Below are 15071 nucleotides of genomic sequence, written 5' to 3' on the forward strand. Positions count from 1 at the left end.
TAACGTTCTGCAGTGAAGTGACTTTTCTTTAAACGTTCTTCATGAAGTGACTTTTCTTTTAAACGTTCTTCATGAAGTGACTTTTCTTTTAAACGTTCTTCATGAAGTGACTTTTCTTTAAGTTCTTCAGTGAAGACTTTTCTTTAAACGTTTTCAGTGAAGATTTTCTTTTAAACGTTCTTCAGTGAAGTGACTTTTCTTTAAACGTTCTTCAGTGAAGATTTTCTTTAAACGTTCTTCATGAAGTGACTTTTCTTTAAACGTTCTTCATGAAGTGACTTTTCTTTAAGTTCTTCAGTGAAGACTTTTCTTTAAACGTTTTCAGTGAAGTGACTTTTCTTTAAACGTTCTTCATGAAGTGACTTTTCTTTAAACGTTCTTCAGTGAAGTGACTTTTCTTTAAACGTTTTTCATGAAGTGACTTTTCTTTAAACGTTCTTCATGAAGTGACTTTTCTTTAAACGTTCTTCATGAAGTGACTTTTCTTTTAAACGTTTTTCATGAGGTCACTTTTCTTTAAACGTTCTTCATGAAGTGACTTTTCTTTAAACGTTTTTCATGAGGTGACTTTTCTTTAAACGTTCTTCATTGAAGTGACTTTTCTTTTATACGTTCCTCAAGTGACTTTTTTTAATCGTTCTTCATGAAGTGACTTTTCTTTAAACGTTCTTCAGTGAAGACTTTTCTTTTAAACGTTCTTCATGAAGTGACTTTTCTTTTAAACGTTCTTCATGAAGTGACTTTTCTTTTAAACGTTCTTCATGAAGTGACTTTTCTTTTAAACGTTCTTCATGAAGTGACTTTTCTTTAGACGTTCTTCATGAAGTGACTTTTCCTTTAAATGTGAGTTGATTTTCTTTTAAACGTTCTTCAGTGAAGTGACTTTTCTTTTAAACGTGAGTTGATTTTCTTTTAAACGTTCTTCAGTGAAGACTTTTCTTTAACGTTCTGCAGTGAAGTGACTTTTCTTTAAACGTTCTTCATTGAAGACTTTTCTTTAAACGTTCTTCATGAAGTGACTTTTCTTTTAAACGTTCTTCAGTGAAGTGACTTTTCTTTAAACGTTCTTCAGTGAAGACTTTTCTTTTAAACGTTCTTCATGAAGTGACTTTTCTTTAAACGTTCTTCATGAAGTGACTTTTCTTTAAACGTTCTTCATGAAGTGACTTTTCTTTAAACGTTCTTCATGAAGTGACTTTTCTTTAAACGTTCTTCATGAAGTGACTTTTCTTTAAACGTTCTTCATGAAGTGACTTTTCTTTAAACGTTCTTCATGAAGTGACTTTTCTTTTAAACGTTCTTCATGAAGTGACTTTTCTTTAAACGTTTTTCATGAGGTCACTTTTCTTTAAACGTTCTTCATCAAGTGACTTTTCTTTAAACGTTTTTCATGAGGTGACTTTTCTTTAAACGTTCTTCATTGAAGTGACTTTTCTTTTATACGTTCTTCAAGTGACTTTTTTTAATCGTTCTTCATGAAGTGACTTTTCTTTAAACGTTCTTCAGTGAAGACTTTTCTTTTAAACGTTCTTCATGAAGTGACTTTTCTTTAAACGTTCTTCATGAAGTGACTTTTCTTTAAACGTTCTTCAGTGAAGTGACTTTTCTTTAAACGTTCTTCATGAAGTGACTTTTCTTTAAACGTTCTTCATGAAGTGACTTTTCTTTAAACGTTCTTCATGAAGTGACTTTTCTTTAAACGTTCTTCATGAAGTGACTTTTCTTTAAACGTTTTTCATGAGGTTACTTTTCTTTAAACGTTCTTCATGAAGTGACTTTTCTATAAACGTTCTTCATGAAGTGACTTTTCTTTAAACGTTCTTCATGAAGTGACTTTTCTTTAAACGTTTTTCATGAGGTGACTTTTCTTTAAACGTTCTTCATGAAGTGACTTTTCTTTAAACGTTCTTCAGTGAAGTGACTTTTCTTTTATACGTTCTTCAAGTGACTTTTTTTAAACGTTCTTCATGAAGTGACTTTTCTTTAAACGTTCTTCATGACGTGACTTTTCTTTTAAACGTTCTTCAGTGAAGTGACTTTTCTTTAGACGTTCTTCATGAAGTGACTTTTCTTTTAAACGTTCTTCATGAAGTGACTTTTCTTTTAAACGTTCTTCATGAAGTGACTTTTCTTTTAAACGTGAGTTGATTTTCTTTTAAACGTTCTTCAGTGAAGTGACTTTTCTTTAAACGTTTTTCATGAGGTGACTTTTCTTTAAACGTTCTTAAGACTTTTCTTTTAATTTTTCTTCAGTGAAGACTTTTCTTTAAACGTTCTTCAGTGAAGTGACTTTTCTTTAGACGTTCTTCATGAAGTGACTTTTCTTTTAAACGTGAGTTGATTTTCTTTTAAACGTTCTTCAGTGAAGACTTTTCTTTAAACGTTCTTCATGAAGTGACTTTTCTTTTAAACGTTCTTCATGAAGTGACTTTTCTTTTAAACGTTCTTCATGAAGTGACTTTTCTTTAAGTTCTTCAGTGAAGACTTTTCTTTAAACGTTTTCAGTGAAGATTTTCTTTTAAACGTTCTTCAGTGAAGTGACTTTTCTTTAAACGTTCTTCAGTGAAGATTTTCTTTAAACGTTCTTCATGAAGTGACTTTTCTTTAAACGTTCTTCATGAAGTGACTTTTCTTTAAGTTCTTCGGTGAAGACTTTTCTTTAAACGTTTTCAGTGAAGTGACTTTTCTTTAAACGTTCTTCATGAAGTGACTTTTCTTTAAACGTTCTTCATGAAGTGACTTTTCTTTAAACGTTCTTCATGAAGTGACTTTTCTTTAAACGTTCTTCATGAAGTGACTTTTCTTTAAACGTTCTTCAGTGAAGTGACTTTTCTTTAAACGTTTTTCATGAAGTGACTTTTCTTTAAACGTTCTTCATGAAGTGACTTTTCTTTTAAACGTTCTTCAGTGAAGATTTTCTTTAAAAGTTCTTCAGTGAAGTGACTTTTCTTTAAACGTTCTTCATGAAGTGACTTTTCTTTAAACGTTCTTCATGAAGTGACTTTTTTTTAAATGTCTTCATTGAAGACTTTTCTTTAAACGTTCTTCATGAAGTGACTTTTCTATAAACGTTCTTCATGAAGTGACTTTTCTTTAAACGTTCTTCATGAAGTGACTTTTCTTTAAACGTTCTTCATGAAGTGACTTTTCTTTTAAACGTTTTCAGTGAAGTGACTTTTCTATAAACGTTCTTCATGAAGTGACTTTTCTTTTAAACGTTCTTCATGAAGTGACTTTTCTTTAAACGTTCTTCATGAAGTGACTTTTCTTTAAACGTTCTTCATGAAGTGACTTTTCTTTAAGTTCTTCGGTGAAGACTTTTCTTTAAACGTTCTTCATGAAGTGACTTTTCTTTAAACGTTCTTCAGTGAAGTGACTTTTCTTTAAACGTTCTTCATGAAGTGACTTTTCTTTAAACGTTCTTCATGAAGTGACTTTTCTTTTAAACGTTCTTCAGTGAAGATTTTCTTTAAACGTTCTTCAGTGAAGTGACTTTTCTTTAAACGTTCTTCATGAAGTGACTTTTCTATAAACGTTCTTCATGAAGTGACTTTTCTTTAAACGTTCTTCAGTGAAGTGACTTTTCTTTAAACGTTCTTCATGAAGTGACTTTTCTTTAAACGTTCTTCATGAAGTGACTTTTCTTTTAAACGTTCTTCATGAAGTGACTTTTCTTTAAGTTCTTCAGTGAAGACTTTTCTTTAAACGTTTTCAGTGAAGATTTTCTTTTAAACGTTCTTCAGTGAAGTGACTTTTCTTTAAACGTGAGTTGATTTTCTTTTAAACGTTCTTCAGTGAAGACTTTTCTTTAACGTTCTGCAGTGAAGTGACTTTTCTTTAAACGTTCTTCATGAAGTGACTTTTCTTTTAAACGTTCTTCATGAAGTGACTTTTCTTTTAAACGTTCTTCATGAAGTGACTTTTCTTTAAGTTCTTCAGTGAAGACTTTTCTTTAAACGTTTTCAGTGAAGATTTTCTTTTAAACGTTCTTCAGTGAAGTGACTTTTCTTTAAACGTTCTTCAGTGAAGATTTTCTTTAAACGTTCTTCATGAAGTGACTTTTCTTTAAACGTTCTTCATGAAGTGACTTTTCTTTAAGTTCTTCGGTGAAGACTTTTCTTTAAACGTTCTTCAGGGAAGATTTTCTTTAAACGTTCTTCATTGAAGACTTTTCTTTAAACGTTCTTCATGAAGTGACTTTTCTTTTAAACGTTCTTCAGTGAAGTGACTTTTCTTTAAACGTTCTTCAGTGAAGACTTTTCTTTTAAACGTTCTTCATGAAGTGACTTTTCTTTAAACGTTCTTCATGAAGTGACTTTTCTTTAAACGTTCTTCATGAAGTGACTTTTCTTTAAACGTTCTTCATGAAGTGACTTTTCTTTTAAACGTTCTTCATGAAGTGACTTTTCTTTTAAACGTTCTTCATGAAGTGACTTTTCTTTAAACGTTCTTCATGAAGTGACTTTTCTTTAAACGTTCTTCATGAAGTGACTTAAACGTTCTTCAGTGAAGATTTTCTTTAAACGTTCTTCATGAAGTGACTTTTCTTTAAACGTTCTTCATGAAGTGACTTTTCTTTAAACGTTCTTCATGAAGTGACTTTTCTTTTAAACGTTCTTCATGAAGTGACTTTTCTTTAAACGTTTTTCATGAGGTGACTTTTCTTTAAACGTTCTTCATGAAGTGACTTTTCTTTAAACGTTTTTCATGAGGTGACTTTTCTTTAAACGTTCTTCAGTGAAGTGACTTTTCTTTTAATTTTTCTTCAGTGAAGACTTTACTTTTAAACGTTCTTCAGTGAAGTGACTTTTCTTTTAAACGTGAGTTGATTTTCTTTTAAACGTTCTTCAGTGAAGTGACTTTTCTTTAAACGTTTTTCATGAGGTGACTTTTCTTTAAATGTTCTTAAGTGACTTTTCTTTTAATTTTTCTTCAGTGAAGACTTTTCTTTAAACGTTCTTCAGTGAAGTGACTTTTCTTTAGACGTTCTTCATGAAGTGACTTTTCTTTTAAACGTGAGTTGATTTTCTTTTAAACGTTCTTCAGTGAAGTGACTTTTCTTTTAAACGTGAGTTGATTTTCTTTTAAACGTTCTTCAGTGAAGACTTTTCTTTAACGTTCTGCAGTGAAGTGACTTTTCTTTAAACGTTCTTCATGAAGTGACTTTTCTTTTAAACGTTCTTCATGAAGTGACTTTTCTTTTAAACGTTCTTCATGAAGTGACTTTTCTTTAAGTTCTTCAGTGAAGACTTTTCTTTAAACGTTTTCAGTGAAGATTTTCTTTTAAACGTTCTTCAGTGAAGTGACTTTTCTTTAAACGTTCTTCAGTGAAGATTTTCTTTAAACGTTCTTCATGAAGTGACTTTTCTTTAAACGTTCTTCATGAAGTGACTTTTCTTTAAGTTCTTCAGTGAAGACTTTTCTTTAAACGTTTTCAGTGAAGTGACTTTTCTTTAAACGTTCTTCATGAAGTGACTTTTCTTTAAACGTTCTTCATGAAGTGACTTTTCTTTAAACGTTCTTCAGTGAAGTGACTTTTCTTTAAACGTTTTTCATGAAGTGACTTTTCTTTAAACGTTCTTCATGAAGTGACTTTTCTTTTAAACGTTCTTCAGTGAAGATTTTCTTTAAACGTTCTTCAGTGAAGTGACTTTTCTTTAAACGTTCTTCATGAAGTGACTTTTCTTTAAACGTTCTTCATGAAGTGACTTTTCTTTAAACGTTCTTCATGAAGTGACTTTTCTTTAAACGTTCTTCAGTGAAGTGACTTTTCTTTAAACGTTCTTCTGAAGTGACTTTTCTTTTAAACGTTTTCAGTGAAGTGACTTTTCTATAAACGTTCTTCAAGAAGTGACTTTTCTTTTAAACGTTCTTCATGAAGTGACTTTTCTTTAAACGTTCTTCATGAAGTGACTTTTCTTTTAAACGTTCTTCAGTGAAGATTTTCTTTAAACGTTCTTCAGTGAAGTGACTTTTCTTTAAACGTTCTTCATGAAGTGACTTTTCTTTAAACGTTCTTCATGAAGTGACTTTTTTTTAAATGTTCTTCATTGAAGACTTTTCTTTAAACGTTCTTCATGAAGTGACTTTTCTTTAAACGTTCTTCATGAAGTGACTTTTTTTTAAATGTCTTCATTGAAGACTTTTCTTTAAACGTTCTTCATGAAGTGACTTTTCTATAAACGTTCTTCATGAAGTGACTTTTCTTTAAACGTTCTTCATGAAGTGACTTTTCTTTAAACGTTCTTCATGAAGTGACTTTTCTTTAAACGTTCTTCATGAAGTGACTTTTCTTTAAACGTTCTTCATGACGTGACTTTTCTTTTAAACGTTCTTCAGTGAAGTGACTTTTCTTTTATACGTTCTTCAAGTGACTTTTTTTAAACGTTCTTCATGAAGTGACTTTTCTTTAAACGTTCTTCATGACGTGACTTTTCTTTTAAACGTTCTTCAGTGAAGTGACTTTTCTTTTAAACGTCTTCATGAAGTGACTTTTCTTTTAAACGTTCTTCATGAAGTGACTTTTCTTTTAAACGTGAGTTGATTTTCTTTTAAACGTTCTTCAGTGAAGTGTTTTTTCTTTAAACGTTTTTCATGACGTGACTTTTCTTTAAACGTTCTTCATGAAGTGACTTTTCTTTTAAACGTTCTTCATGAAGTGACTTTTCTTTTAAACGTGAGTTGATTTTCTTTTAAACGTTCTGCAGTGAAGTGACTTTTCTTTAAACGTTCTTCATTGAAGACTTTTCTTTAAACGTTCTTCATGAAGTGACTTTTCTTTTAAACGTTCTTCAGTGAAGTGACTTTTCTTTAAACGTTCTTCAGTGAAGTGACTTTTCTTTAAACGTTCTTCATGAAGTGACTTTTCTTTAAACGTTCTTCATGAAGTGACTTTTCTTTAAACGTTCTTCATGAAGTGACTTTTCTTTTAAACGTTCTTCATGAAGTGACTTTTCTTTTAAACGTTCTTCATGAAGTGACTTTTCTTTAAACGTTCTTCATGAAGTGACTTTTCTTTTAAACGTTTTCAGTGAAGTGACTTAAACGTTCTTCAGTGAAGATTTTCTTTAAACGTTCTTCATGAAGTGACTTTTCTTTAAACGTTTTTCATGAGGTGACTTTTCTTTAAACGTTCTTCATGAAGTGACTTTTCTTTAAACGTTTTTCATGAGGTGACTTTTCTTTAAACGTTCTTCAGTGAAGTGACTTTTCTTTTATACGTTCTTCAAGTGACTTTTTTTAAACGTTCTTCATGAAGTGACTTTTCTTTAAACGTTCTTCATGACGTGACTTTTCTTTTAAACGTTCTTCAGTGAAGTGACTTTTCTTTAGACGTTCTTCATGAAGTGACTTTTCTTTTAAACGTTCTTCATGAAGTGACTTTTCTTTTAAACGTGAGTTGATTTTCTTTTAAACGTTCTTCAGTGAAGTGACTTTTCTTTAAACGTTTTTCATGAGGTGACTTTTCTTTAAATGTTCTTAAGTGACTTTTCTTTTAATTTTTCTTCAGTGAAGACTTTTCTTTAAACGTTCTTCAGTGAAGTGACTTTTCTTTAGACGTTCTTCATGAAGTGACTTTTCTTTTAAACGTGAGTTGATTTTCTTTTAAACGTTCTTCAGTGAAGTGACTTTTCTTTTAAACGTGAGTTGATTTTCTTTTAAACGTTCTTCAGTGAAGACTTTTCTTTAACGTTCTGCAGTGAAGTGACTTTTCTTTAAACGTTCTTCATGAAGTGACTTTTCTTTTAAACGTTCTTCATGAAGTGACTTTTCTTTTAAACGTTCTTCATGAAGTGACTTTTCTTTAAGTTCTTCAGTGAAGACTTTTCTTTAAACGTTTTCAGTGAAGATTTTCTTTTAAACGTTCTTCAGTGAAGTGACTTTTCTTTAAACGTTCTTCAGTGAAGATTTTCTTTAAACGTTCTTCATGAAGTGACTTTTCTTTAAACGTTCTTCATGAAGTGACTTTTCTTTAAGTTCTTCAGTGAAGACTTTTCTTTAAACGTTTTCAGTGAAGTGACTTTTCTTTAAACGTTCTTCATGAAGTGACTTTTCTTTAAACGTTCTTCATGAAGTGACTTTTCTTTAAACGTTCTTCAGTGAAGTGACTTTTCTTTAAACGTTTTTCATGAAGTGACTTTTCTTTAAACGTTCTTCATGAAGTGACTTTTCTTTTAAACGTTCTTCAGTGAAGATTTTCTTTAAACGTTCTTCAGTGAAGTGACTTTTCTTTAAACGTTCTTCATGAAGTGACTTTTTTTTAAATGTCTTCATTGAAGACTTTTCTTTAAACGTTCTTCATGAAGTGACTTTTCTTTAAACGTTCTTCATGAAGTGACTTTTCTTTAAACGTTCTTCAGTGAAGTGACTTTTCTTTAAACGTTCTTCATGAAGTGACTTTTCTTTAAACGTTCTTCATGAAGTGACTTTTCTTTAAACGTTCTTCATGAAGTGACTTTTCTTTTAAACGTTTTTCATGAGGTCACTTTTCTTTAAACGTTCTTCATGAAGTGACTTTTCTTTAAACGTTCTTCATGAAGTGACTTTTCTTTAAACGTTCTTCAGTGAAGTGACTTTTCTTTAAACGTTTTTCATGAAGTGACTTTTCTTTAAACGTTCTTCATGAAGTGACTTTTCTTTTAAACGTTCTTCAGTGAAGATTTTCTTTAAACGTTCTTCAGTGAAGTGACTTTTCTTTAAACGTTCTTCATGAAGTGACTTTTTTTTAAATGTCTTCATTGAAGACTTTTCTTTAAACGTTCTTCATGAAGTGACTTTTCTTTAAACGTTCTTCATGAAGTGACTTTTCTTTAAACGTTCTTCAGTGAAGTGACTTTTCTTTAAACGTTCTTCATGAAGTGACTTTTCTTTAAACGTTCTTCATGAAGTGACTTTTCTTTAAACGTTCTTCATGAAGTGACTTTTCTTTTAAACGTTTTTCATGAGGTCACTTTTCTTTAAACGTTCTTCATGAAGTGACTTTTCTTTAAACGTTTTTCATGAGGTGACTTTTCTTTAAACGTTCTTCATTGAAGTGACTTTTCTTTTATACGTTCCTCAAGTGACTTTTTTTAATCGTTCTTCATGAAGTGACTTTTCTTTAAACGTTCTTCAGTGAAGACTTTTCTTTTAAACGTTCTTCATGAAGTGACTTTTCTTTTAAACGTTCTTCATGAAGTGACTTTTCTTTTAAACGTTCTTCATGAAGTGACTTTTCTTTTAAACGTTCTTCATGAAGTGACTTTTCTTTAGACGTTCTTCATGAAGTGACTTTTCCTTTAAATGTGAGTTGATTTTCTTTTAAACGTTCTTCAGTGAAGTGACTTTTCTTTTAAACGTGAGTTGATTTTCTTTTAAACGTTCTTCAGTGAAGACTTTTCTTTAACGTTCTGCAGTGAAGTGACTTTTCTTTAAACGTTCTTCATTGAAGACTTTTCTTTAAACGTTCTTCATGAAGTGACTTTTCTTTTAAACGTTCTTCAGTGAAGTGACTTTTCTTTAAACGTTCTTCAGTGAAGACTTTTCTTTTAAACGTTCTTCATGAAGTGACTTTTCTTTAAACGTTCTTCAGTGAAGTGACTTTTCTTTAAACGTTCTTCATGAAGTGACTTTTCTTTAAACGTTCTTCATGAAGTGACTTTTCTTTAAACGTTCTTCATGAAGTGACTTTTCTTTAAACGTTCTTCATGAAGTGACTTTTCTTTAAACGTTCTTCATGAAGTGACTTTTCTTTTAAACGTTCTTCATGAAGTGACTTTTCTTTAAACGTTTTTCATGAGGTCACTTTTCTTTAAACGTTCTTCATGAAGTGACTTTTCTTTAAACGTTTTTCATGAGGTGACTTTTCTTTAAACGTTCTTCATTGAAGTGACTTTTCTTTTATACGTTCTTCAAGTGACTTTTTTTAATCGTTCTTCATGAAGTGACTTTTCTTTAAACGTTCTTCAGTGAAGACTTTTCTTTTAAACGTTCTTCATGAAGTGACTTTTCTTTAAACGTTCTTCATGAAGTGACTTTTCTTTAAACGTTCTTCAGTGAAGTGACTTTTCTTTAAACGTTCTTCATGAAGTGACTTTTCTTTAAACGTTCTTCATGAAGTGACTTTTCTTTAAACGTTCTTCATGAAGTGACTTTTCTTTAAACGTTCTTCATGAAGTGACTTTTCTTTAAACGTTTTTCATGAGGTGACTTTTCTTTAAACGTTCTTCATGAAGTGACTTTTCTATAAACGTTCTTCATGAAGTGACTTTTCTTTAAACGTTCTTCATGAAGTGACTTTTCTTTAAACGTTTTTCATGAGGTGACTTTTCTTTAAACGTTCTTCATGAAGTGACTTTTCTTTAAACGTTCTTCAGTGAAGTGACTTTTCTTTTATACGTTCTTCAAGTGACTTTTTTTAAACGTTCTTCATGAAGTGACTTTTCTTTAAACGTTCTTCATGACGTGACTTTTCTTTTAAACGTTCTTCAGTGAAGTGACTTTTCTTTAGACGTTCTTCATGAAGTGACTTTTCTTTTAAACGTTCTTCATGAAGTGACTTTTCTTTTAAACGTTCTTCATGAAGTGACTTTTCTTTTAAACGTGAGTTGATTTTCTTTTAAACGTTCTTCAGTGAAGTGACTTTTCTTTAAACGTTTTTCATGAGGTGACTTTTCTTTAAACGTTCTTAAGACTTTTCTTTTAATTTTTCTTCAGTGAAGACTTTTCTTTAAACGTTCTTCAGTGAAGTGACTTTTCTTTAGACGTTCTTCATGAAGTGACTTTTCTTTTAAACGTGAGTTGATTTTCTTTTAAACGTTCTTCAGTGAAGACTTTTCTTTAAACGTTCTTCATGAAGTGACTTTTCTTTTAAACGTTCTTCATGAAGTGACTTTTCTTTTAAACGTTCTTCATGAAGTGACTTTTCTTTAAGTTCTTCAGTGAAGACTTTTCTTTAAACGTTTTCAGTGAAGATTTTCTTTTAAACGTTCTTCAGTAAAGTGACTTTTCTTTAAACGTTCTTCAGTGAAGATTTTCTTTAAACGTTCTTCATGAAGTGACTTTTCTTTAAACGTTCTTCATGAAGTGACTTTTCTTTAAGTTCTTCGGTGAAGACTTTTCTTTAAACGTTTTCAGTGAAGTGACTTTTCTTTAAACGTTCTTCATGAAGTGACTTTTCTTTAAACGTTCTTCATGAAGTGACTTTTCTTTAAACGTTCTTCAGTGAAGTGACTTTTCTTTAAACGTTTTTCATGAAGTGACTTTTCTTTAAACGTTCTTCATGAAGTGACTTTTCTTTTAAACGTTCTTCAGTGAAGATTTTCTTTAAACGTTCTTCAGTGAAGTGACTTTTCTTTAAACGTTCTTCATGAAGTGACTTTTCTTTAAACGTTCTTCATGAAGTGACTTTTTTTTAAATGTCTTCATTGAAGACTTTTCTTTAAACGTTCTTCATGAAGTGACTTTTCTATAAACGTTCTTCATGAAGTGACTTTTCTTTAAACGTTCTTCATGAAGTGACTTTTCTTTAAGTTCTTCGGTGAAGACTTTTCTTTAAACGTTTTCAGTGAAGTGACTTTTCTTTAAACGTTCTTCATGAAGTGACTTTTCTTTAAACGTTCTTCATGAAGTGACTTTTCTTTAAACGTTCTTCATGAAGTGACTTTTCTTTAAACGTTCTTCAGTGAAGTGACTTTTCTTTAAACGTTTTTCATGAAGTGACTTTTCTTTAAACGTTCTTCATGAAGTGACTTTTCTTTTAAACGTTCTTCAGTGAAGATTTTCTTTAAACGTTCTTCATGAAGTGACTTTTCTTTTAAACGTTCTTCATGAAGTGACTTTTCTTTAAACGTTCTTCATGAAGTGACTTTTCTTTTAAACGTTTTCAGTGAAGTGACTTAAACGTTCTTCAGTGAAGATTTTCTTTAAACGTTCTTCATGAAGTGACTTTTCTTTAAACGTTTTTCATGAGGTGACTTTTCTTTAAACGTTCTTCATGAAGTGACTTTTCTTTAAACGTTTTTCATGAGGTGACTTTTCTTTAAACGTTCTTCAGTGAAGTGACTTTTCTTTTATACGTTCTTCAAGTGACTTTTTTTAAACGTTCTTCATGAAGTGACTTTTCTTTAAACGTTCTTCATGACGTGACTTTTCTTTTAAACGTTCTTCAGTGAAGTGACTTTTCTTTAGACGTTCTTCATGAAGTGACTTTTCTTTTAAACGTTCTTCATGAAGTGACTTTTCTTTTAAACGTGAGTTGATTTTCTTTTAAACGTTCTTCAGTGAAGTGACTTTTCTTTAAACGTTTTTCATGAGGTGACTTTTCTTTAAATGTTCTTAAGTGACTTTTCTTTTAATTTTTCTTCAGTGAAGACTTTTCTTTAAACGTTCTTCAGTGAAGTGACTTTTCTTTAGACGTTCTTCATGAAGTGACTTTTCTTTTAAACGTGAGTTGATTTTCTTTTAAACGTTCTTCAGTGAAGTGACTTTTCTTTTAAACGTGAGTTGATTTTCTTTTAAACGTTCTTCAGTGAAGACTTTTCTTTAACGTTCTGCAGTGAAGTGACTTTTCTTTAAACGTTCTTCATGAAGTGACTTTTCTTTTAAACGTTCTTCATGAAGTGACTTTTCTTTTAAACGTTCTTCATGAAGTGACTTTTCTTTAAGTTCTTCAGTGAAGACTTTTTTTTAAACGTTTTTAGTGAAGATTTTCTTTTAAACGTTCTTCAGTGAAGTGACTTTTCTTTAAACGTTCTTCAGTGAAGATTTTCTTTAAACGTTCTTCATGAAGTGACTTTTCTTTAAACGTTCTTCATGAAGTGACTTTTCTTTAAGTTCTTCAGTGAAGACTTTTCTTTAAACGTTTTCAGTGAAGTGACTTTTCTTTAAACGTTCTTCATGAAGTGACTTTTCTTTAAACGTTCTTCATGAAGTGACTTTTCTTTAAACGTTCTTCAGTGAAGTGACTTTTCTTTAAACGTTTTTCATGAAGTGACTTTTCTTTAAACGTTCTTCATGAAGTGACTTTTCTTTTAAACGTTCTTCAGTGAAGATTTTCTTTAAACGTTCTTCAGTGAAGTGACTTTTCTTTAAACGTTCTTCATGAAGTGACTTTTCTTTAAACGTTCTTCATGAAGTGACTTTTTTTTAAATGTCTTCATTGAAGACTTTTCTTTAAACGTTCTTCATGAAGTGACTTTTCTTTAAACGTTCTTCATGAAGTGACTTTTCTTTAAACGTTCTTCAGTGAAGTGACTTTTCTTTAAACGTTCTTCATGAAGTGACTTTTCTTTAAACGTTCTTCATGAAGTGACTTTTCTTTAAACGTTCTTCATGAAGTGACTTTTCTTTTAAACGTTTTTCATGAGGTCACTTTTCTTTAAACGTTCTTCATGAAGTGACTTTTCTTTAAACGTTTTTCATGAGGTGACTTTTCTTTAAACGTTCTTCATTGAAGTGACTTTTCTTTTATACGTTCTTCAAGTGACTTTTTTTAATCGTTCTTCATGAAGTGACTTTTCTTTAAACGTTCTTCAGTGAAGACTTTTCTTTTAAACGTTCTTCATGAAGTGACTTTTCTTTTAAACGTTCTTCATGAAGTGACTTTTCTTTTAAACGTTCTTCATGAAGTGACTTTTCTTTTAAACGTTCTTCATGAAGTGACTTTTCTTTAGACGTTCTTCATGAAGTGACTTTTCCTTTAAATGTGAGTTGATTTTCTTTTAAACGTTCTTCAGTGAAGTGACTTTTCTTTTAAAAGTGAGTTGATTTTCTTTTAAACGTTCTTCAGTGAAGACTTTTCTTTAACGTTCTGCAGTGAAGTGACTTTTCTTTAAACGTTCTTCATTGAAGACTTTTCTTTAAACGTTCTTCATGAAGTGACTTTTCTTTTAAACGTTCTTCAGTGAAGTGACTTTTCTTTAAACGTTCTTCAGTGAAGACTTTTCTTTTAAACGTTCTTCATGAAGTGACTTTTCTTTAAACGTTCTTCAGTGAAGTGACTTTTCTTTAAACGTTCTTCATGAAGTGACTTTTCTTTAAACGTTCTTCATGAAGTGACTTTTCTTTAAACGTTCTTCATGAAGTGACTTTTCTTTAAACGTTCTTCATGAAGTGACTTTTCTTTAAACGTTCTTCATGAAGTGACTTTTCTTTAAACGTTCTTCATGAAGTGACTTTTCTTTTAAACGTTCTTCATGAAGTGACTTTTCTTTAAACGTTTTTCATGAGGTCACTTTTCTTTAAACGTTCTTCATGAAGTGACTTTTCTTTAAACGTTTTTCATGAGGTGACTTTTCTTTAAACGTTCTTCATTGAAGTGACTTTTCTTTTATACGTTCTTCAAGTGACTTTTTTTAATCGTTCTTCATGAAGTGACTTTTCTTTAAACGTTCTTCAGTGAAGACTTTTCTTTTAAACGTTCTTCATGAAGTGACTTTTCTTTAAACGTTCTTCATGAAGTGACTTTTCTTTAAACGTTCTTCAGTGAAGTGACTTTTCTTTAAACGTTCTTCATGAAGTGACTTTTCTTTAAACGTTCTTCATGAAGTGACTTTTCTTTAAACGTTCTTCATGAAGTGACTTTTCTTTAAACGTTCTTCATGAAGTGACTTTTCTTTAAACGTTTTTCATGAGGTGACTTTTCTTTTATACGTTCTTCAAGTGACTTTTTTTAAACGTTCTTCATGAAGTGACTTTTCTTTAAACGTTCTTCATGACGTGACTTTTCTTTTAAACGTTCTTCAGTGAAGTGACTTTTCTTTAGACGTTCTTCATGAAGTGACTTTTCTTTTAAACGTTCTTCATGAAGTGACTTTTCTTTTAAACGTTCTTCATGAAGTGACTTTTCTTTTAAACGTGAGTTGATTTTCTTTTAAACGTTCTTCAGTGAAGTGACTTTTCTTTAAACGTTTTTCATGAGGTGACTTTTCTTTAAACGTTCTTAAGACTTTTCTTTTAATTTTTCTTCAGTGAAGACTTTTCTTTAAACGTTCTTCAGTGAAGTGACTTTTCTTTAGACGTTCTTCATGAAGTGACTTTTCTTTTAAACGTGAGTTGATTTTCTTTTAAACGTTCTTCAGTGAAGACTTTTC

The sequence above is a fragment of the Leuresthes tenuis genome, unplaced genomic scaffold (assembly GCF_036924035.1).
Source record: "Leuresthes tenuis unplaced genomic scaffold, fLeuTen1.0.hap1 SCAF_23, whole genome shotgun sequence".
Taxonomy (NCBI): Eukaryota; Metazoa; Chordata; class Actinopteri; order Atheriniformes; family Atherinopsidae; genus Leuresthes; species Leuresthes tenuis.